Source organism: Microcebus murinus, chromosome 5 (genome assembly GCF_040939455.1).
Source record: "Microcebus murinus isolate Inina chromosome 5, M.murinus_Inina_mat1.0, whole genome shotgun sequence".
In the NCBI taxonomy this organism is placed as follows: domain Eukaryota; kingdom Metazoa; phylum Chordata; class Mammalia; order Primates; family Cheirogaleidae; genus Microcebus; species Microcebus murinus.
In genome coordinates, this window is record NC_134108.1 from 105,006,038 (window position 1) to 105,028,397 (window position 22,360).

General features: G+C 53.9%; 1 long non-coding RNA gene across 1 annotated transcript; it reads left to right on the forward strand.

Moving 5' to 3' along the window:
* Nucleotides 1-2,375: 2,375 nt before the first annotated feature.
* On the forward strand, nucleotides 2,376-5,474 carry LOC142870903 (uncharacterized). Its single transcript, XR_012919226.1, has 2 exons — nucleotides 2,376-2,557; nucleotides 3,473-5,474. It is a non-coding gene; the product is annotated as an uncharacterized LOC142870903 (long non-coding RNA).
* The last annotated feature ends 16,886 nt before the right edge of the window (nucleotides 5,475-22,360 follow it).

Genomic DNA, 22,360 nt, shown 5'->3' on the forward strand with positions numbered 1-22,360 from the left:
CTCTAGCCTGGGCAACAAAGTGAGACTCTGTCTCAAATAAATAAATAAATAATGGATTATATCTCAACCAGTCCATTTTTTTTTTTGAGACAGAGTGTCACTATGTTGCCCAGGCTAGAGTGCCGTGGCGTCAGCCTAGCTCACAGCAACCTCAAACTCATGGGCTCAAGCAATCCTCCTGCCCCAGCCTCCCAAGTAACTGGGACTACAGGCACGAGCCATCATGCCCGGCTAATTTTTTCTATATATTTTTAGTTGGCCAATTAATTTCTTTCCATTTTTAGTAGAGACGGGGTCTCGCTCTTGCTCAGGCTGGTTTTGAACTCCTGACCTTGAGCGATCCCCAGAGTGCTAGGATTACAGGCATGAGCCACCACGCCCGCCTGGTGGCCTGATCTCCCAAGTTTCAATGCCCTCATCCTCTCCGTTCCCCTCAGGGCTTGGGATTCAGAACACAAAGACCAGTGACTTTGCTTTCTGCTTTGTCAGGGCCCCTCCCTGAGGAAACAAGGACCTCCACAAGTCTCACCAGGGGCGTCAAAGTGCTCCGAGAGCCACCCTGGCCTGGAGGACGGGACGCCCTGGAAGGGAGGAGGAGGGAGAAAGCTACTGGGAGTGAGAGGGCCGGGTGGGGGAGGGGCGTGCTGTTCCCTCCACGCTGGAAGGGAACGGCCTGTGCGAAGCCTCTAAAGGAAGAGGGAAAGAAGTCAGAGCTGAGCGAGGAGAGATGGGGAGTGAGCGATCCGCAGACAGGTGGATGTTTTACGGCACCCTTTAGTGGGAAGTCCTTGGAGGGATTAAAGCAGGAGAGTGAGATTAGATCGCTGTAGGGATTACTTTGAATAAAGTGAGGCGGTTGAGAAGCCTTTGAGAGGCAGAAATAGTGGGTCTTGGAGACTGACTGGTGTGGGGGAGGGCAGCCCCCCAGGCTCTCGCTCTCAGGGCTGCTCCCTCACAGCCACCACCAGGAGCTGTCACACCCCGGGTGCCAGGAGCTGTCACACCCCCAGGTGCTCCCAGCGAGGGGGTGGGCCGTGGCAGGACAAGTCCTCCTGGGACCGATGTGACCGGGCTCTCAACGGTCCTGGCTTCGCTGAGGGCCTTAATCCCTGAGCAGGCGTCCCCTCTAGACTCTCAGGGAGCACAGCCCAGCGGCCTCCAACACTGGCCTTCTCGGGCAAGGACGGGGAGCAGAGGCCCAGCGGGCTGGGAGGCAGTGGCGAGGAGGGGGAGCCCCTGGGTGCCCTGCAGAGCGGGGGGCACCCTCTCTGCCTCCGACAGGAAGAACTGGGACGGGGAGGCCGGGAGGACGGAGAGGCCCCTTGCACACCCGAGGTGTGGGGGGCTTGCAGGTGGGGGCCTGCGTGGGCCGAGGCCGGTGGTGGCTGTGCCAGGAAGGGCAGGGGTCAGAGGCCCGGACGGCACCCGAGACCACCCTGGACGTCACTGCCGTGCGCTGGACCTCAGCCAGCCCTGCCGTGGCGCTCCCTGGGGCTGGTGTCCTCTGGGAGGACAAAATCACAGGGACGAAATCTGAGGCTACCTGGGCCCCTGTGCCACCGCTCTGGCCACCCTCGGCTGGCACCTTTGTGCTCCGGGCGGCAAAGCCACGGGATGAGTGTGCCTGTCTTCCCGGAACAACGGCTTGACTCCAAGAATGTGAAGAAAATGATATTATTTCCATATTAAACAGTATGATGAAATAGAACGCACGATTTCAATAAACAAAGGACTGGAGGTCACACTGGGGTTTCCAGCCGGCCGTTTTGAGCCCAGCCCGGCCGGCCTCTGGGGGATGGCTCCTGGGGGTGGCACTTCGGTGGAAAAGTTTGAGCAAGAGCACAGAGTTTGTTCACACCCGAGGGCCCCGGGATCGCCCTGCAAACAACGGTAGCCGGGCGGCTGCTGGGAACAGCTGCGCGTGGCAGGGCTGCGGACCACACAGCGGTCTCCCTGACGGACCAGTGGCTCCTGTCGCCCGCAACGCTGAGTTGAGAGACAGTGACAGTGCTGGCAGCGTCCCTCACGGGTGGGCGGTGACCTCCCCAGGAGCTGGCCCCAGTTCCCTGCAAGTCATCCCTGTCATCTGTCCCTGGCCCCAGCACAAGCTCCTCGCTGGCCGGCGACTCCCCGGCGAGTCCAGCTGCACGTGGGTCAGCCGGGAGCCGCGGGCCAGGCAGGAGAGAAAACGGGCTCTGCTTTGGCCGCCAGTGCCCAGTTCTGCTACCTTTGCCCCCTGGTCAATGAGCGCTAGAGTGGCCTGGGGTGAGAAAAGGGGACCTCGGGGCTGGGTGGGAGGGGACGGGTGGTGGGACGGCCGGCAGGAGACAGACAGAGGGTGGGGGCCCTTTGTGGTCTGACGGAGCGAAGGAGAAAGGAAAGAAGAACAAGCACAGTGGGGGCGGGGAATGAGGGACGTCGCGTGTTGTCGTCGTCCTCCGATGAGAGAAGCCCCACCAGGGTAGCAGGCCGCCTGCCCTGTCTTAGTGAGGGCTCCAGCAGGACCTCTGCAGAGACACGCTGTGGCCCTTGACCACAGAGGACTCGGCGCAGGAATGTGAGAGCTGGGCCCGCTCCTCGGGGAGACCCTGATGGAAGGGGGAGCCCCAGTCTGAGGGGGGACACAGCCCCATCCTCGGGGAGCCCAGTCTGGGGGGGGACACAGCCCCATCCTCGGGGAGCCCAGTCTGGGGGGAACACAGCCCCGTCCTCGGGGAGCCCAGTCTGGGGGGGGACACAGCCCCGTCCTCGGGGAGCCCAGTCTGGGGGGGGACACAGCCCCGTCCTCGGGGAGCCCAGTCTGGGGGGTCTCCTTGGGGCCCTGCAGAGGCCCTTGCCTCCCACATGCACTTCCGTGGTTTGCTGTGAATTCCTATAAACTGAGATGGGAAGTCCCAGGAACTGAAGCACTTTTAATCACCCTGCTTTATTGCCCTTCCCTGGGTGACTCAGCCGTAGGAAAATCACAGCTCCTGAGTGAGCCTGGAATGGAAACCAGGCGCGAGAGTGGCGAGTGAGAGAGGCACTGTTGACACAGCCTGGGTGGCTGTGGGGCTTGTCCCCAGAAAGGGGCCTCAGAAGTGGCTGCTCTCAGCTGGGCACCTGCAGCTACTGCCCGACAGAGGCAATGGGCGGCCGGGCCCAGAGGACACCAGCCCCAGGAGCGCCGAGGCAGGGCTGGCCGAGGTCCAGGCGGGGCCAGCGCATAACAGTGACGTCCAGGGTGGTCTCGGGTGCCGTCCGGGCCTCTGACCCCTGCCCTTCCCAGCAGCACGTCCACTTCCGGCCTTGGCCCACCACCCAGGCCCCCACCCGCAAGCCCCCCACCCTCCCGAGCGCCACATGCTGCTCTCTGGCAGCCACGTTGGCCTCCTCAGAGCTGTCACGCCCTGTGTCTGAGCACCTCTGTGCATTTGCTGTCACCTGACTGATTTGGGGTATTTGGGGGCTTTTGTCTCTTCTTCTCACCTAGACCCTGAAGCCTCAAGAACAGGCACTGCCCTCAGCAGAATGGGCCCAGCGGGAGAGAGGGAAGGAAGGACCAGAACCCACAGTTTGTATCTTGGCAGAAGCCAGAGATTGGGGCTGTGAAATGCTGGGAAATCCAACCCCACTGCCTTTCTCCAGGTCTGTGGGAGGGAGACACCTCTCCAAGCTGACAGGGGCCTTAGAAGTCACCTGAAAACCATGCTCTCGAGTGGAAAGGGACTGCCCAAGGCCACACAGCGTGCCAGGAGCAGAGCCAGGCCTTGCACCAGGGTTCCCTGCCCCCCTCCCTCTGCCTGACCCTCCACCCTTGTACCTGGACCCCGGGCGCCGGGCCAGGCTGAACCCAGAGGGAGACGTACTGTTCCATCCTGCTCCCCGGGGCGGGGCGGGCGCGGCAGCCGTGGCACTGGCTGGCCGGTCCCACCCAGAGTGGGCACATTTCGTCACCGAGAGGGCCTGGCCGGTGCCGGCGGCCTCTGCAGCCCAGGGAAGGCTGCACTTTGCAAACACTGAGCTACCTGGATCCCCATCCCAGTTCTTACGCAAGAACCCAGGACATTCCAGCCCCAGCCAGCGGTAACAGCAGGGCCGCCTGGGCACCCTTCTCCTGCCGGGCAGCTCCTGGGCTCGTCATAGCCCAGGGTGCGGGCATGGGGGCCTCGGGGCCTCCTGCCCTGTGTTCCCTGCTGCCGCCTGAGGGCAGCAGCGTTTGGAGGTGATCACACAAATTATTGTTCCAGGTCACTCTGCCTGGCACTTTACAAATGTCACCTAACCCTCCCATAAACCCAACGAGGAAGCTACTGTTATTATCCCCGTTTTAGAGCACGGGGACATGAGTGCCCTGAGCCAGGCAGTGACTTGCCTGGGCGGCACAGCCGGCATGTGGTGGAGCCCGGGCCGCCCAGCGCCAAATCCCTGCTCTCCATCAATCACCCTCTGCCAGCAGCCCGGCTGCCGCCACGCCCCCCAGCCTCTCAAGTGCTCCCGAGGAGAAGGGCCTGAACTTGGGGGACACAAGCCCTCCGGATAAGTTGCCAAGTGTCTGCAGGTGCTGGGGGAATGGGTGGCGGCAGGACCCTGTGCTTGGCCCTAACAGAACTGTGCATCGGAAACCCGCGTGGACTCTCCCCTTTGCCTGGCTTGCCTGGAAGGGAAGCAGAGGGATGGGGACTGGCGTTTGGCTTCAGGGAAGCCTCCTCCGGAGCCTGCCCTGGGCCAGACACTTGTAAGATGACGACACTCAGCCCAGGGCAGGACAGATCATTTGAAAGCTCTTCAGTGTTTGAGCCGGCTGTGTTTTAGGGCTGGTGTCCAGAGGAGGACAACCTCTACTGAGGGTGCCCTTTCACCTTCCCTGCCCAGAACTGTCCTTAGAGACAGTGATGAAGACACACCCACCTACTGAGTTTCGAGAAGGCTGGCAGGGTAGGCTAGTCTACACGGGGAAGACAGTCCAGAAGGCAGTCTGCCTGTGGAAGATGAGGTGTGTGGTTCAACATTCCTAGGACAGCCCTACTGTGTGCCAGGTTCTGGGGACCCAAAGGGACAATGAGGGGTCACAGCACTGGATGCAAAATGGAGGGTCGAGTGGAACCCCAGCGCCTGACGCCAGACTTGGAGTCCAGGCGGACGGAATGATTAACCTGGGGGAGGGTCCAAAAAGGCTCGCAGGAGAGGGGCTTATCTGAGCCTGGCTTTGAATGGCAAATGGACTGATAGAGCTTCCTGCCAGTGTAACCACAGGATTAGCGTGAAAATCAGATAAGATAATGGAGGGGAAGGTCTTGTGACCTGATTAAAAAAAAGAGAGACAACTTCTATACTTCCACAGGTGAGGAAACTGGAGACCAAAAAGGGAGTATGATTCACCCAAGGTCATCCAATGATTTAGAGGCAACACTTGAAACAGATCTTCTGATTCCAGCACTGGGTTCTGGCTTCCCTATACTGACTTTCCCAGAGAGTGAATTCCATTGCTAAAACTGCTCTTCTAAGTATCTTTTTTTACAAATATTAATGCAGAGTTGTGGTCCTTTACACTGTAGTATGAATTAGTGATTAGCACGCTTGGCAAAGAGACGGCAAAGAACAGGGCAGCAAGGGAAATGTAAAAGCGGGAAGGGAGGTTGGAGATGAGAAGGGACAATTTGGGAATGTGTAAGTCTTGGGGCCAGGAGTGTCGTTAAAGTACCTAGGCAATGGGGGACAGGGAGGTTTGTCTGGATGCAGGAAGAGAGTCAGAAAAGAGAGGTGAGAATGCCAAACCCAAACTTTACCACACTAACCGAAGGCTCTGTGTCCAGACACCTTCCTCCCCAGGGTGAGGAGCTGGGCCCTGGGTAGGACAGCAGAGACCTACCCCATGGGCCTCTCTTGGACCCCAACTCTACCGAGAGCTGCCCCAGAGCAAATGGGAGCTTGCCCCACCCTTTCGTCCTTGTGCCGAAGGAAAGGGGAAAATAAGCCAGACTCTGAGATGGGCACGAGTGCGAAGGGTTAAACTTGCTTACTCGAAATCACAGAGGATAATGCAGTCTTTTTCTTTTTTTTTTTTTTTTCTTTATATCTTTGTTGACTTGGCCTGCTACACCCTGCAGCCGCCTCCAACATCAAGCCAAGGAAACAAATTTGGAGAAAACAAACAAACAAATATATAAAAAAGAAGTTAGGGCTGGGTGTGGTGGCTCACACCTCTAATCCCAGCACTTTGGAAGGCCCAGGTGGGAGGATCACTTGAGGCCAGGAGTTGGAGACCGGTCTGAGCTGCGGAGTGAGGCCCCTATCTCTACAAAACATTAATAATTAGCCAGGTGTGGTGGTGCAGGCCTATAATCCCAGCTACCCAGGAGGCTGAGATGGGGGGATCATTTGAGCCCAGGAGTTTGAGCAGTGATCTCGCCATTACATGCTAAACCAGGGGACAGAGTGAGACCCTATTTCAGAGGGAGTGAGGGGAGAGAGCAAGGTAGTTTAAAATGCTCATGATTTCACTCTCTAAGGGAACAAACTATGGTTGACGCTTTGGTATGCTTTGGTGTACTTCCTCCCAGTCTTCATACTCTGTAAACACATACCTGTGTATTTCACAGAAGAGCAGACAGCCTGGTAGTGGCTATATATGCTGCGCCCTGCCTCCTAGGAGGGGCAGAGGCCAGTCTCCTTTCTAAAAAGCCCCTTGGGCACCCACAGAAAGGCATGTCTGTGGATCTTCCTGGTGCATCCAGGTACCGGCTCATTTGCACGTATTGATCCTTCAGGCTGATTTGCATGAACAGCCCTGGGTCACTGACCGCCCCTAATAGCACAGGTAGACACAGCCCTTCCCCTCCCCACTGCCACCCACCACTCGGGGAGCTTGGCGAGTCTGTGCGCCTCACCCTTCCAGCCTGTCCCTGTCTCCTGAGCAGCTTGGCCAGCTTCAAGCCCATGTTTGCTGCAGGCTCAGAGTTGAAGTCCTCTCTGATTCTGAGAAGAAGCAGTGCCTGTCCGGACCTGGTCCATTGGGGCAGTTCAGCCAATCACGGCCAAGCCCGCCCGGAGGTCCTTATGTTACCTGATAACAGCAGTGGCTGTCAGTCACTCAGGGCTAGGCACTGTCCTGGGCTCTTTGCATTACTGTCTTATCCAACCTTTATAGCCCCATCACAGGACACGGCGTAGAGCCCACTTTATAGGTGGGGAAACTGAGGCTCAGGGAAGTAAGCTGATTGGCAGGACAGTCCAAAGCCATCAACCTTCCCGTTTCTCCCCACTGCCTCATGACACCGAGTAAAAACATGTCTATATGTCAGTGCCAGTCAGAACTATTGTTCACCCCAAGATAACCCCATGTTTCCTGATACCATTTCCACCAAAAGCAAAAGTTCACCTGAGTGGCCTTATCTCGACTAAAAGCACGATTCCATGAGCCTATTGAAACCACGGAAACAGCTCTATCACCTCCGTCCCTGCTCTCAGGAGTGCCCTGGGAACCCCGGTTTGGGAATGTCTAGCAAGTTCAGCACATCCAGGCACTGCCTCCCACCAGGCGTTCCATCACCTTGGGGGTCCCTGTCCCATTCAGTGGCTCACTGGTGATTTCTGGAGCATCTGATATCTGCTCAGGACCGAGCCTCCCGCCCGCAGGAACGCACAGGGGCGAGCGTGTCTCTTTGTAGCCTGGGTGTCGCTGCTCGTTACTCCCCACAGGTGAGGCTCCCCGGGGAGCAGCTGCGGAGATGGGGCTGGGCATGGGAAAGGCTCGCCGGGGAGGGGGGCCGGGAAGGGAAGCCTAAGAGAGCAGGTTTGGGCAGGGAGCCACTTCTGACCCTCCTCTGCCAGCCCAACACGGAGCTCCTGAGGCGAGGAGACTGCCTGCTCCAGGAGGCCTGGACTGGAAACGACTGGGTCCTGGAGCCACCGCGGGCTCAGCCATTGGCCCGCCATCCGCCACCACGCTCAGGCGGGGCGCTGGCACGGCCTGCCTGCGGCGAGCACCTCCGTAGAGTCCCCCGAAGACCCTCACCGCAGTGCCAGACCCGGGGGGCCCGGAGAGGCCAACGACCGGCATGGTCAGCGCCCCACAGCCCTCGCCACCGGGCATCTGACCTTTCAGCACGGCGCGTCCCTGTGTTTGTTTGCCACGTTCAGCAAACGCGCACTGGGCACCTCGTGGGCGCCGGGCTTCGGGGATGTGAGAGTGGAGGATCAGGCCCAGGCTGTGGCCTCTGAGCTCCCCGTCTGCAGTCCCCCGTGCACCCTGCAAACGTGCCACTTGTCTGTGTGTCGGCGAGAGGGCGTGACAGCCAGCGCCGGCCGGCCACACCTCTGGCTCTGCTGGTGTCCCCCTGCGCGTGCATGGCGAGGCGTGGGCTCACGCAGGGTCAAGGGGGCTCTTGAAGGTTTGGGGAGATTTTCAGAGCAGCTGCAGCTTCGAAAGAGAAGGCGAGTGTGTGCGGCCGAGTCCGGCAGGGCGTTTCCGCACACGAATAAAGAGGCAGTCAGTGAGGGCGAGGAGGGCCCTGCAATCCTGGGCTGGGCAGCTGGGCTCCAGCCAGCAAGGAAAACTTTCCACTTCCTTGAGAACTAGGGAGGGGAGACGAGGAAGACAGCCCAAGACCAAGGGCCAGGGCTGCAGGGCCTCCAGACTGGGAGCAGCGGGCTGGCCGGGGACGGTGGGGCACAAGAGCCCACTGGGCGCCGGAGTGGGGCCACCCCTGGAGCCCTGAGCCACATGCAAACTGTGCGTTTGAATAAGGAGAAGACGGGGCGGTGACGTTTGCATAGCCCTCTACCCAGCGTTCCCAGGGCACCCGTCCCCAAATCAGGCATGTGGCCCAGGATGTGGGAGTCCTGCTAGACTCTTCTGTCTTCCTCAGCCCAGCAGTCCCCAAGACCAGTCTGCCTTCGAAGACTCCACGAATCCTGCTCTTCGCCGGTCCCCATGGCCTCTGCCCTAGCCTGGATGGACCACACCCCCCCTCTGTCCCCAGGTGTTAACAGTGTCTCACCTGCCCCCTTTGATCCATTCTCTTTGCTACAAAATTTAGCACAGCTCTCTCTTGACTGCGCCCCATTGTCCTTGAGACAAAGCCTCCTATTCTCTGTCACACGCAGACACACAGGCTCTCCTGCCTGGGAGCCTCCCTGATCACTGCTCCCTCTGCCTGGGACACTCTGTCCCCGACTAATTCCTGCTGTGACCCTCGGGCCTCAGCCTCCACGCGGCCCCCTCAGGAAGCCTTCCCTGCCTTGCCCGCCCCGCCCCACGGCCAGGTGTTTCTGCTCCCCTTGTCTGCCTGGCATTTACCAGCTGACTGTCACAGTTGGTTACAGCGAGTCCGAGAGGGACGGTCTCCAGTCAGTGTTGCCCACGGGCTGCAGCATCGTACCCATGTCATCAGCAAATAGTTTTTGAGCATTTGTCAAGTGTTAGGCACCACGACAGGCCCTGGGGAAATGCTGGGGCGAGGCCCTGGGAAAGGAGCGAGGTTTCTGCGCTTACACTCTTGCTTTGTGCACGTTCTAAAGCTGTGGCCGTGAGCATGTATTAGTTCATAACGGGCAAGGAAAGAAAAAAAGGGAGGGGAGAAAGAGAAAAGAAAGAAAGGTCTGTCCCTGCCCAAAGTGCTTGGCAGGACTTCAGGGTTCAGGGCCTGCCCTGGCTACGTTTCCTGCCTCACTTCTTTGCACTTTCTTGCACAAACTTTATGTTCCAGAGAAAATGCAGTTCCCCAAAGCACCATGCTTGTTCCTGCCTCAGAGCCTCTGAGCGTGCTGTGCCGCCTACCGTAACAGGTCTCCTAGCTCCCAGTTGACCTCCAGGGCTTAGGTCTCAAGCGTCACCCCTGCCCCCAGCTCGTATCAGACGCTTCCTTCTCAGGGCTCCCATGGCATGGGCACGTGCCTCCCTGGTGGCCTTATGTTGCACGCCATTCATCTGTCTGCCACCAGACTGTGAGCTCACCAGTCTCTCTCCCACCAGACTGTGAGCCCCCGGGGGGCAGAAACCACGTCTTATTCATCTCCCATCCCTGGAGAGCCTGGAGCTGTGCCTGGCGCAGAGCAGCTACTTTGGTACCTGCCAGGCTGAGCAGAAGGACCTCTGCCTCCATCCTGTGCTTTCCTCACCACCCCCTGCCGCTGTCCAGACCCACCTGCTGCTCAGGCTAAGTGAGGCTGAGCGTCCAGCCTCCCCCCGCCCCCATCCTCCTGTGGGTCCTCAACTCCAGTCGCCTGGGCAGGTGCGGGGCCCTGGGCTCCTGAGCCCAGTGGGGACCAACCGCTCTCCACAGGCCACTCTGCAGGCTGCCCCCAGCACTCCTGCCTTGCACCCCAAAGACATCACTGTCCTGACACCCAGCAGTGTAGATTCATTGTTGTTATGCTTGAACCGTATGTCAATGGCATCTCAAGATGTGTCCTTTTGGGATCTGACTCCTTCCCCCCCACCACCATGTTGTGAGACACAAATGTGTTGTTCCTTTTCACGGCTGTGTGAATGTCCCCTTCCAAGGATGTCCCGTCACTTTTTTATCCATTCCGCCATCGCTGGGTGCTCTGGCTGTTTCCAATGCTTAACTCTCAACGTGGTGCTGCTGTGAACCTTTGCAGCAATCTTACAGTCGGCAAACACGTGCTTTTCTAGAAACCTAGGAGAGGAATTGCTGGGTCATAGGGTGCACATGTGTTCAGCTTTAAAAATGCTGCCAAACAGTTTTCCCAAGTGGTTGCACAGGGTTAAAAGAGAAAGTCAAAGTCCCCAGAAATATACATATCCCCCCATTTCACGTGCAGTGGAAGGGACTGGGAATGCTGCTTGGGGGAGGGGACCCTGGGTGGCTAAAGGACAGGGCTGGGGGAGACATAAATTTCACTCTTTTAGTCTTTTATAACTTTGGAACTTTGAAGTAATTACACTTACAGAGGAACAATTTTTTTTTTAATTAACAAAGAAGGGGGAGGAAAAGGCCCTGTGCTTTTCACACACCTTCTCAGGACGTTTATAGCAGCACCCTCAGTTTCTACTCACCCCCAGATCCTGTCTGAGGGTGGCACCCCCATCCACCCTTCCATTCTTAACTTTTACATAAACGCCAACAGTTGCCAGGGACGACAGGCAGCTCCCAGTCTGCGGGGGGAGGCCTCCCCCGGCCCGAGCCCCCCCCCCAGGAACTCCCAGATTGAGGTGGGGGAGCAGGAATCCCAGAGCCTTGCTGAGAACAAAAGGGACAGAACAATAGGGGAGGATGGATAAACACAGAGCTGACCACATCCATAAATTCCGGGGCGACATGGAACCAAGGTGTGGTCCAGATTCCTGGGACATAATCTGGAAAGACTTGCTGGTTAGGAACGGTTTGTAGGGCAGGTGACGGAGGACATGGAAGAGGGGAACACCACCGGAATGCGAGCAGGGGAGGTGGGAGGTGAGGACGTGTGGGCTGCAGCCGCTGCTCCCCGTCCCTGTCCCTTGCAGGAACTTTCACCACCCCAGTCCTGTCTCACGCACGCCACCCTGACCCTAAGAATGTTGGGTGCTTTCTCGTTCAAGAACACCGGCCGCCACCTGCTCACTCAGGTTCTGGGCGGGGAGGTCTAGGGGGAGAAGCAGAGAAGCTCCCGGCCCACCCCGTCTAACCCGCACCATGGCGGGGGCACCTGCTCTCTGACTGGGGCCAAGAGGAAGCGCTGCCAAGCCAGCCTGGAGGAGGGAACTGGCTGCACCTGCCTCCCTCCATGCCACGTCCTCTGAGAAGGGCTGAGGCAGGGGTGACAGTGAGCACAGGGTCACTGCCAAGTGCAGAGACTCAGCCCTCAGCGCAGCCTGACACCTGGCACAGGTGAGGCCTGTCATTCACTCACCCTCCCACTCTCTCGTTCTTCCCCGCGGCAAAGCGCACACTGGGGCCAGGCCTAGTATAAGGTGACGGGGACAAAGCACACACTGGGGCCAAGCCTGGTATAAGGTGATGGGGACAAAGCACACACTGGGGCCAGGCCTGGTATGGGGACAGAGTGGTGAAGACAGACATTGCTCTGCTGAGCTAGTGGCCAAGATGGATTTACCGGCTTGATGGGATTCTAGAAACATCAAGAAGGTTCCTCTCTCCCAGGTGAAGCTTCTCCTCTGGCTTGCCTGAAATCCCACCATTATAGTTACCCAGCTGTAGACTGGGGGCAGACTGTGGGGCCTGAAGCTCAAACAGTTAGGGAGGGAGCACTCATAGAAAAATAATGCAAAATCACACACTTTACAAAAGCACGTGGCCACGGGAACACACTGCCGGGCCCAGCCCACGGCCTTGGAAGGGCCCGTGCCCGTGAGAGACAGAGCGTGAGGCCTCGTCAGCTCCTCGGGAAGCCCAGCTCTCCGCAGACTAAGGCACTGCTTCTGAGGAGAGCAGACGTCACGGGAGGACAGGGCTCAGGGGAAGGACGCTGGGCCCTGGGGCGGGCATCTGCGCGGCATTCTGACCCCAGACAGAGGGGCTCCACGAGGCGCCAGGATGGGGCGGCCTCCGCCATCTGCTGACCTCTATACCCTGAGAGGCCCAGAGCTCAGCCCTGCTCCACCAGGAGAACTCGGGTCCCTCCTTGCAGCCAGCAGGACCCTGTCCACGAGCTTTCCCGGCGGAGTCGGGGAGCAGGTGCCCCATGCAGAAATGCGGCCCCATCTGAGCCTCCCCTCCACCTGGGGCTGCCTGGAGAGGACAGAGTGGCACCCCAAAGGGAAGGTGGGTGCGCTGCGTCTGCACCAACCCTGTCTGGGCTCCTCGTTCTAGTTCCGTCTTCACTCAGGTTTGAGCTGGAGTGCCTCGGTTTATACCAAGCAAAGTCTTCTGAAAATCCAGGGCCTCCCCGGGCCTCCCCGGCCAGGAGCTTTCTATTCAAGGAGGAAATGATGGGGTCTATTTCTACCCCGGTTTCTTAAAATTTTATTAATTTAATACAGTCTCGTGTCGCATGCGGACAGGGATATCTTCTGAGGAACGCTTCGTTAGGCAATGTCATTATCGTGCAAACATCATTGAGTATATTTACAGAAACCTATTAAAAAGTGGAATCGCCTGCCCCACACCCGGGCTGTGCGGCGCTGCTGCTGCTGGGCTATAAACTATACAGCACGTTATTGCGCTGGAAACCGCCGGCGCCGGAAACGCAATGCTGAGTATTTGTGTACCTAACCACAGCTTAAGGTACAGTAAAAGTACAGTACAACGGATTTACAAAAGGGCGCACCTGTCCAGGGCACTTACCATGGATGGCGCTTGCAGGCCTGGAAGTCGCTACAGGTGACGACGAGTGAGTGGCGAGTGAACGTGAGGGCCAGCTCTGGGACCTTCCTGTACACCACTGCATGCTTCATAAACACTGTGCGCTAGGCTGCACTAACGTTATATAAAAAATGTTTCTTTCTTCAATAATGTACTGTGACTTTTTTACTTTATAAATATTTTATTTTATTTTACTTTGAGACAGAATCTCACTCTGTTGCCCGGGCTAGCGTGTCGTGGCGTCAGCCTAGCTCACAGCAACCTCAATCTCTGGGCTCAAGCGATCCTCCTGCCTCAGCCTCCTGAGTAGCTGGGACTACAGGCATGTGCCACCATGCCCAGCTAATTTTTTCTATATATTTTTAGTTGGCCAATTAATTTCTTCCTATTTTTAGTAGACATGAGGTCTTACTCTTGCTCAGGCTGGTTTCAAACTCCTGACTTTGAGCCATCCTCCCGCCTCAGCCTCCCAGAGTGCTAGGATTACAGGCGTGAGCCACCGTGCCCGGACTTTTTTTTAACTTTTTAACTCTTAAAATGACACATAAAACACAAACACAGCTGTACAAAACTATTTTCTAACTTCATGTCCTTATTCTATCAGATTTTTCTATTTTTAAAATGCCTTATTTATATTTTTTTAGTTTTTAAACTTTTTTGTTAAACACTAAAGACATAAACACACGTTATCCTAGGCCCATGCAGGGTCAGGACTATCAATATCACTGTCTTCACCTCCACATCTTGACCCACTGGAAGGTCGTCAGGGGCAGTAACACACATGTAGCTGTCATCTCCTATGATAACAACACCTTCTTCTGGATACCTCCTGAAGGACCTGCCTGAGGCCAGTTTACAGTTAACCTTTTTCGAAATAAGTAGGAGGAGTAGACTCTAAAACAACAGTACTTTTGTAATCTCAGCTAGTCAGGAGGCTGAGGCAGGATGATCGCTTGAGACCAAGAGTTCAAGGCTGCACTGAGCTATGATTGTGCCACTGCACTCTAGCCTGGGCGACAGAGTGATACCTTGTCTCAAAATTAATTAGTTAATTTAATTTAATTTAATAATGATACTTCTCGGTCAGGACAGAGAAAAGGGGAAAAAAGGTAAAAAAAGTATAGTGTAGTATTAATAAATACATAAATGAGTAATATAGTCACTTATTATCAAATATTATTTGCTATACATACCGGTAATTGTATGACCTATACTTTTATACTATTGACAGTGCAATAGGTTTGTTTACACCAGAATCACTACAAACACATGAGTAATTCGTTGTGCTATGACATCATGCATTATGGCTGCCATGTCACTAGGCAATAGGAATATTTCAGCTCCATTATAATCTCAGGGGACCACCATCATATATACGCTCCATCTTTGTCATTATACAGCACATGATTATAATTATTTTTCTTACCCTGAAGACCTTTCTAACTATGACATGCAAAGCTTGATAAATTCAACTCCAAACAATTTTTTTTTTAAATTTCTCCATGGCAAAAACTATCATAAGCAAAACCAAAGGACAAACAACTAACTTGGAAAAGTATTTGTGACTAATATTATAAAATACAGTTACTTTCTCTAATATATAAAGAGCTTCTACAAATCAATAAGAAAAAGACCTACAATCTTCAATAGAAAAAAGTGAGCAAAGGACATGATCAGACAAAAAAATTCAAAGGACTCTTTGAAAAGATGCCCACCTTCACCTGCAATAAGAGAACTGCATATTTAAACTAGCACTGACATTCCGTTTTTAACTATCAGATGGGCCAAGTCAGTACACTGTCAACACCTGTCAGTACACTGAGTTGGCAAAGATTTTGAGAAGCAGCACTCAGTTCTTTCCACTGAGCATGTAAAGTGGAACGAACCCTCTGGGGAACAATTTGACAACAGTTAAAGAAATGTACATTCACTTCCACCCAAGAATTCCACTTTGCTCTTGTAGTTTTTGCTTTTTAAACCATCTAACCACGTTAGCTGTTCAAAAGGAAATTACAATAAATTTGCAAAGCTTTCCCCTGGAGCAACGTGAGTGCTTACTGAGGGAACGCACCCGGTGCTTGTTGCTCAGATGCTTGGACAGCTTCCTGCTCATCTACACACGACACTTGATGTGTGCGTTTTGACCATTAAAAAAGCTTTAAATAGTTTTAGGATATTGTCACTTATTATTTCCTGCCTGTCCACGGTGGCTGGCTGGCTAGGAAAGGGAAGTTACAAAAACGATGCATACCGAAGCATAACAACCCAACAAGGAGCTTTGAAACTTGCCCCAACGGGCTCATCACAGGTCTGTAATTTGCCTTCAGCGGATGCGAATCATTTTAAAGCACACCAAGGAGTCTTGGGTTCTTAAAATTAATATTACAATGGAACGAGAAAGGGCTGATTCTTTCTGAGTAGGCTCTGCATTTATTGGAAATGTGATGGCTACAAGGTGTCAAGTGTGGAACGTGCTTAGAAAGAAGCTCCCGGCACCTGCTCTCCCATCATACAGTAACCAGACCGGAAATGTGCAACCACAAACCCCTTCCGTTTTCGTGATTCGAGATGCAAGGATTCCACATATTATATCCTGAAACAGTTTTTAAAACTGGCTAATGTTCTAACATTTAAAATAGTGTACATCCACTCTTTTTTTTTCCCTTAAGGCCATCAACTCAGACCATCCACTCTTAAGGACAATCAATCCCTAATCTCAACATGATATGACTTGTCACTTTGAATTTGTTCATTTGCTCAATAAATTGTGTTTTTGCTTAAGTAATAAGTGGCTGTCACATTGGAAAAACCCAATATCAGTCTTTATACATTATACATGTTTAATGAAAATGAATTTTATAATATAATCTTTAATAATATATTTCAATTCCCAATATTATATAGCAGCATGGAACGTATCAGCAACTTTTTTTTATTTTTATTTTTTTATTTTTTATTTTTGTTTGTTTTTCCTTAGCATATAGCCATTCACTAATCAACAGCAACTTTTAAATAACCGAGAAACACTATCTAAGCCCTGATGATCTTGGCTTCCAAGACTCATAGCTGGAGATGCCACCACTCCACGTGTGGGGCTGCCCAAATGCTGACCCCCAGGAAGCACCTGAAGGAAGCCAGGCGGGAGTTAAACGTTTTCTTGTAGCTATTACCTATGCCTTCAGAAATTTATAAACATTCGTGATCCTATTTGAGCCTCGCAAAACTACTACCATCTGTCTGTCTGTCTAGTTCTTCCCACTTTACAGACAGGAACACTGAGGACCAGAGAGGCTTACCTCACTCGCCTAGGGTCACACTAGGGTTCTCCATGCCCTGTCACTCAAAGGTGGCTGCGTGTTTAACAACTCCTAGTTGCCCCTCTACCTCCCCATCCCCCTGGTATTCTGAGGACAAACCTGGGGCTTTGGGGATGAAAGTGGCTCAGAGCACTGGTAGGGGGTGGGGGCTGGGGACCTAGCAGGGGACTGGGGCAGAGGGCACGGAAGCCAACAGCAGCAATTCTGCTCCATGGATCACTGACGGGACACAGCCCCTGGGACACCACCTGACCAGGGCCCTGGTAGATGTTTGAGCACTGGGGATGGTGGGCAGGAAGAACCCTGGGAGCAGGGGTCGGGTGCGAGAAGCGTGGAAATGGAGACTTTAACCCTAGGGATGAGCAGTCCCCCCACCCCCTGCCGTGTTCCTCAGGGGCCAGGGAGGAGCTGCCTGGTCAGGCCAGCAAGCGTCTTGCTCTAAGCTACCGCAAGCAAGGGGCAGGAGTGACAGACCCTGGAGTCCAGAAGCCCCTCTCACCCTATTGAAGTCTGTTAAACTGGGACTGGGCATGGGATTGGGGCTTGCCTGAGTCCTTTGTGAGCGCCAAACCCTTCTGGATGTGCAGCTGTCTGACCCCTGCCCCTCCCCCACCACACATCCGTCTGCCACCTCCTGACAAGCCCAGCCTCAGGCCTCTGCCTTCCCAGCCCACCTCAGGTTCCTTCCTTGGGCATGGAACCACTGATCCCTGAAGGTCAGCAACGGCCCCTAGCCGGGACAAGTGGAAAATGGGAAGAGCCAGAGCCACTGACTCGTGGAAGCAGGCATCCGAGCAGGACCAAAGTCCAAGGCCTGCCTTCCCCCCAGCAAGGGCCACCCGGCTTTGTAGATGGGGTTGCTGTCAGCTGGGAGCACGTGCGTGAGACCACCGGTGTCCCCTTCATCACCATCAGCTTCCTCCCCACCACCCATCTGAGGGCCGGGCAGGGTATTGCACCAGTGGAATTTCAATTCACGTGTACTGTCCACCCCGGATTTGAGCTAGTTTCCCTGGGCGGCCAGGAGAGCTCTCAGCTTTATGCTGAAGCTGCCGGGTGCCACCTCATATCCACCCTCCCCTTCTTCTTTATGACACTGTTGGATTGTGGGAAGTGGCAAAATACCCAGCTTAAAACAGACAAGCAGTCTCCCAGACTCCCTTTCAGAGCAGGGTGGCTGATGCTACCTTGTGGTTGGGGAGGGGCTTCAGGCAAAGTCTGCTCAAGGGCCCCGATTGAGCTGACGGGTATCCTTTTGCCTTGTTTCTCATACTCCTTCCTCACTCGACTTGGACGTGATGGCTGGAACCGCAGCTGCCACCTTGGGCCAGAAATCCCTGAGGACTAGAATGGGGTCTGTTTATTGTAAAGTCTGGCAGTTGTCAGTGGCCAAGTACATTTTTAAGGGCTTTTAGATGCCGGTAGCCACTGTGATGATGGTGGTAGTGCTGAGAATGATGCTGCTGACAGCCGTGTAAGCTGCTCGTGGACGTCCTGGACCAAAGCTTCCCTTGTGAGTCACTCAACTAACGCTAGGTGAGTGTCCTGTGGGCAAACATTCTAAATAACAAGACCTTTAAACAGCAATTAGCAGCCTCTGTAGAGAGCAATTGCTCATCACATTCAAATTTACCAATTCACATCCTCTTCAAACCAGAGCTTTCACTGAGAGAACTTTACAGATCACATAAGCACACAATGATATATATATATATAGTTATAGATATAGATATATGTAAAGTTATTCAAGGAAGCCTTGGGAATATCAGCAAACAGCTGGAAACAACCTAAATGTCCATTAATAGGGCACTGGTTCAAGAAATCATGGTACATCCAACCGATGGAACATTACACAGTCGTGTAAAAGAACAGGGACATTATTTATACAATGACAAGACTGTCCTCAAGATATATGGATCATGAGGTTTTGGAAAAGGCCAAGGAGGTTGAAAGCTGGTAGCTAAGGGAGGAGTGGGCGAGACACTTACTCAGTGGTCCCCAGCCTTTTTGGGACCAGGGGTTTCATGGAAGACAGTTTTCCCAGGGACCGAGGGGGTAGTCGGGGAGAGTTTCAGGACGATTGAAGCGCATCACATTTACTGTGCAGTCAGGCCTCTCTGCTGATGGCAATCTGCGTTTGCGGCCACTCCGCAGTGCTAGCATCACCGCCCGAGTTCTGCCTCAGCTCAGCAGGCATTAGAGTCTCATAAAGAGTGTGCAACCTAGATCCTTTGCATGCGTGTTTACAGTAGGGTTCCCGCTTCTATGAGAATCTGATGCTGCCACTGATCTGACGGGAGGCGGAGCTCAGGCGGTGATGCGAGGGATGGGGAGCAGCTGTAAACACAGATGAAGCTTCACTCCCTCGCCCTCCACTCACCTCCTGCTGTGTGGCCCGGTTCCTAACAGGCCACAGACTGGTGCCACTCTGCGTCCCAGGGGTTGGGGACCCCAGGATTTGCTGACTTTTAAATCATGTAAATGTATTAGCTTTACAAAAAATAAACAAAACAGAATAAAACAACAGCCAGATGTCAAATGCAGAGATCTTTCATATTCATTTACCCCACAGATATTTACCAAGGGCTTGCCGAGTGCTAGGCCGTGTGCCGCAGACTAGACTGAGAAGAAAGGCCTCCAGTAGTGCTGTGTATGAGGTGGGGGGTGGGGGGTAGGGGAGACCAGAAACGAACCAGCAACTATAGATCCATGTCGTAAATTCCGAAAGTGGGATAGGTGCAGAACGCTGTGGGTACACAGAATACAGGATCCAGGCTAGACGCGGTGGCTCACGCCTGTAATCCCAGCACTTTGGGAGGCTGAGGCAGGAGGATTGCCTGAGGCCAGGAGTTGGAGACCAGCCTGTGCAACATCGCAAGACCTCATCTCTACAAAATGAAAAAGAAAAAATTAACCAGACGTGGAGGTGCATGCCTGTAGTGTCCGATATTTGGGAAGCTGAGGCGGCAGAATCCCTTGAGCCTGGGAATTGAAGGCGTAGTGAGCTACGATCGTGCCACTGCACTCCAGCCTGGGCAACAGAGTGAGATTCTGCCTCAATTAAAAAAAAAAAAAAAAGAGCCGGGCGTGGTGGCTCACGCCTGTAATCCTAGCACTTTGGGAGGCCGAGGAGGGCGGATTGCTCAAGGTCAGGAGTTTGAAACCAGCCTGAGCGAGACCCCGTCTCTACCAAAAATAGAAATAAATTAATTGACCAACTAAAAATATATATACAAAAAATTAGCCGGGCATGGTGGCGCATGCCTGTAGTCCCAGCTACTCGGGAGGCTGAGGCAGTAGGATCGCTGAGCCCCGGAGATTGAGGTTGCTGTGAGCCAGGCTGACGCCATGGCACTCACTCTAGCCTGGGCAACAAAGTGAGACTCTGTCTCAAAAAAAAAAAAAAAAAAAAAAGAATACAGGATCCAGGGAGGAGCTGGCCCTCACTTCAGCCTTGATGAATAAGTAGCAGGGGCCGGGCGCGGTGGCTCACGCCTGTAATCCTAGCACTCTGGGAGGCTGAGGCAGGCAGATTGCTCAAGGTCAGGAGTTCAAAACCAGCCTGAGCAAGAGCGAGACCTCGTCTCTACAATAAATAGAAAGAAATTAATTGGCCAACTAATATATATAGAAAAAAATTAGCCGGGCATGGTGGCGCATGCCTGTAGTCCCAGCTACTGGGGAGGCTGAGGCAGAAGGATCGCTTGAGCCCAGGAGTTTGAGGTTGCTGTGAGCTAGGCTGACGCCAGGGCACTTACTCTAGCCTGGGCAACAAAGGGAGACTGTCTCAAAAAAAGAAAAAACACAAAGTAGCAGGCAGCCAGAGAGGAGAAAGGGAATGAAGGGAGTACTGCGGGAGCAAATGTACCCAGTCATGGCACAGCCTGACGGGCGGGAGGCTGCAGGGGGCGTTGAGAAGATGGCCAATTTAAGACCGGACTAAACGGAGTTCACGCTCCAAGGCAGGAGCCTTGATACAAACCTAGAATGTTTCTCTTTTATAGATGCCAAATCAGGACCGGGGGAGGGAGGTTCTGGCCCTGGGGCTTCAGATTGTCTTGCTTCGCTCCCCTCCAGCCTCCGCCAACCCAGAAGGGGGCTGGAATGGACCCGGCCGTCAGAGACAGAGACGGGCCTGGCCGTGACCCCAGGTGAACACAGCCGCCCTCCCTCCCCAGGAAAACGTGGCATTCCAGATGCCATCAGTCAGCAGGCATCGACTGAACAACCGCCGAGGCCTGCGGGGCATACCAAGGGCATGAGAGAAGTCTAAGACACAGCCTTTGGCCTCAGCGATCCGATTTAAGGGAAAAAAAAATGACCTAAAAACAGAACGATTCAATTCATGACTTTATCTTTCAAAACACGGCCTGAAGCAGAGACTCGAGCAGATGCTTGCTTGCTGATGTTGGTAGCAGCGTCACTCACAGCAGGCGACTGTCCGTCGGCAGGTGAGCGGGTAAACGAAGCGCAGCATATGAACACGATGAAACATTATTCAGCCATAACAAGAAATGTTGTCCTCCTACGTGCCACAATGTGGATGAGCCTCGAAAACACGGTGCTAAGTGAAGGAAGCCAGGCAGGAGAGAACAAACCCTGCACAGCTTCACTCACATGACACATCCAGGACAGTCAAGTTCGTAGAGACACAAAGTAGATTAGAGGTTACCAACGGGAATGGGAGTTACTGCTTAATGGGTACAGCGTTTCTGTTTGGGGTGAAAAGTTTTAGAAACAGATAGTGGTGATGGTTTAGTACGATGATGTACGATATTGCGAATGTAATGTTGAATATTGGATGCCATTGAATTACACACTTAAAAGTGGTTAAGTCCAAGTGCAGTGGCTCACACCTGTCATCCCAGCACTTTGGGAGGCCGAGGCAGGAGGATTATTTGAGGCCAGGAGTTTGAGACCAGCCTGGGCAACATAGTGAGATCCCATCTCCACAAAAAAAAAGAAAGAAAGAAAAAGGTGGTTAAAATAGCAAATTGTATGGTATATGTATTTTACCACAATAAAAAAAAATAGTTTAAAAAATGTAGCTCCAGAACTGAAGATAGTGAGGACTCAGCCAATTTAGGAACATTTCTTGGAGGAGGTGACATTTGAGAAGGTCTGGAAAATGTGGGCAAAAGGGGCGGAAAAAAAAAAGCACAGTGATGGAAGGTGGGGGGTAAAACTGTAAATGAACCCCAAAACAGGTGAGTCCGGTGGCCTCTCCTGGGCCAGGTGGAAGGTGAGAACAGAGTCGTGAGAGTCAGGGGGTTGGTAAGGGAGAGGGGACCTTCCGGGAAACGATGGTCACGACAGGAAAATATTTCAGGCAAAGAGCACTTGAGCTGGGTGTTATTCTCTCCACTTTGCAGATGTGTAGACTGAGGCTCAGCAAGGGGCCGAGGTTTGCTCACAGTGGCAGCTCGTAGGAAGCACAGGGGGGACTTGGTCTGCAGTCACCGTGGCTCTCAACCCTGGCTACACGTGGAGCTGCCCCACAGAGCTTCTGGAAAACACACCGCCGGCATCTCAGCCCCACGGATTCCCTTCTCATTTCCAAGCCCTGGGGCTCGGGCATTATTCATCCTGAAAAGCTCGCAGGGGACTCCGGCATGCTGAGGGCACTGAGAAACCTGCACGTTGCACTCCCTTTGCTCCGGGAGTCACTCGCCGCCGACCTCAGGCAAGATGCCCACTGCTACCAGCCTCATCTGTAAAATGGGTAGAAAAGACTTACGCTGTCTACCTAAGGCCGGCATGAGATAAACAGGACACCTGAGCTTTCCTCCTCCCGCC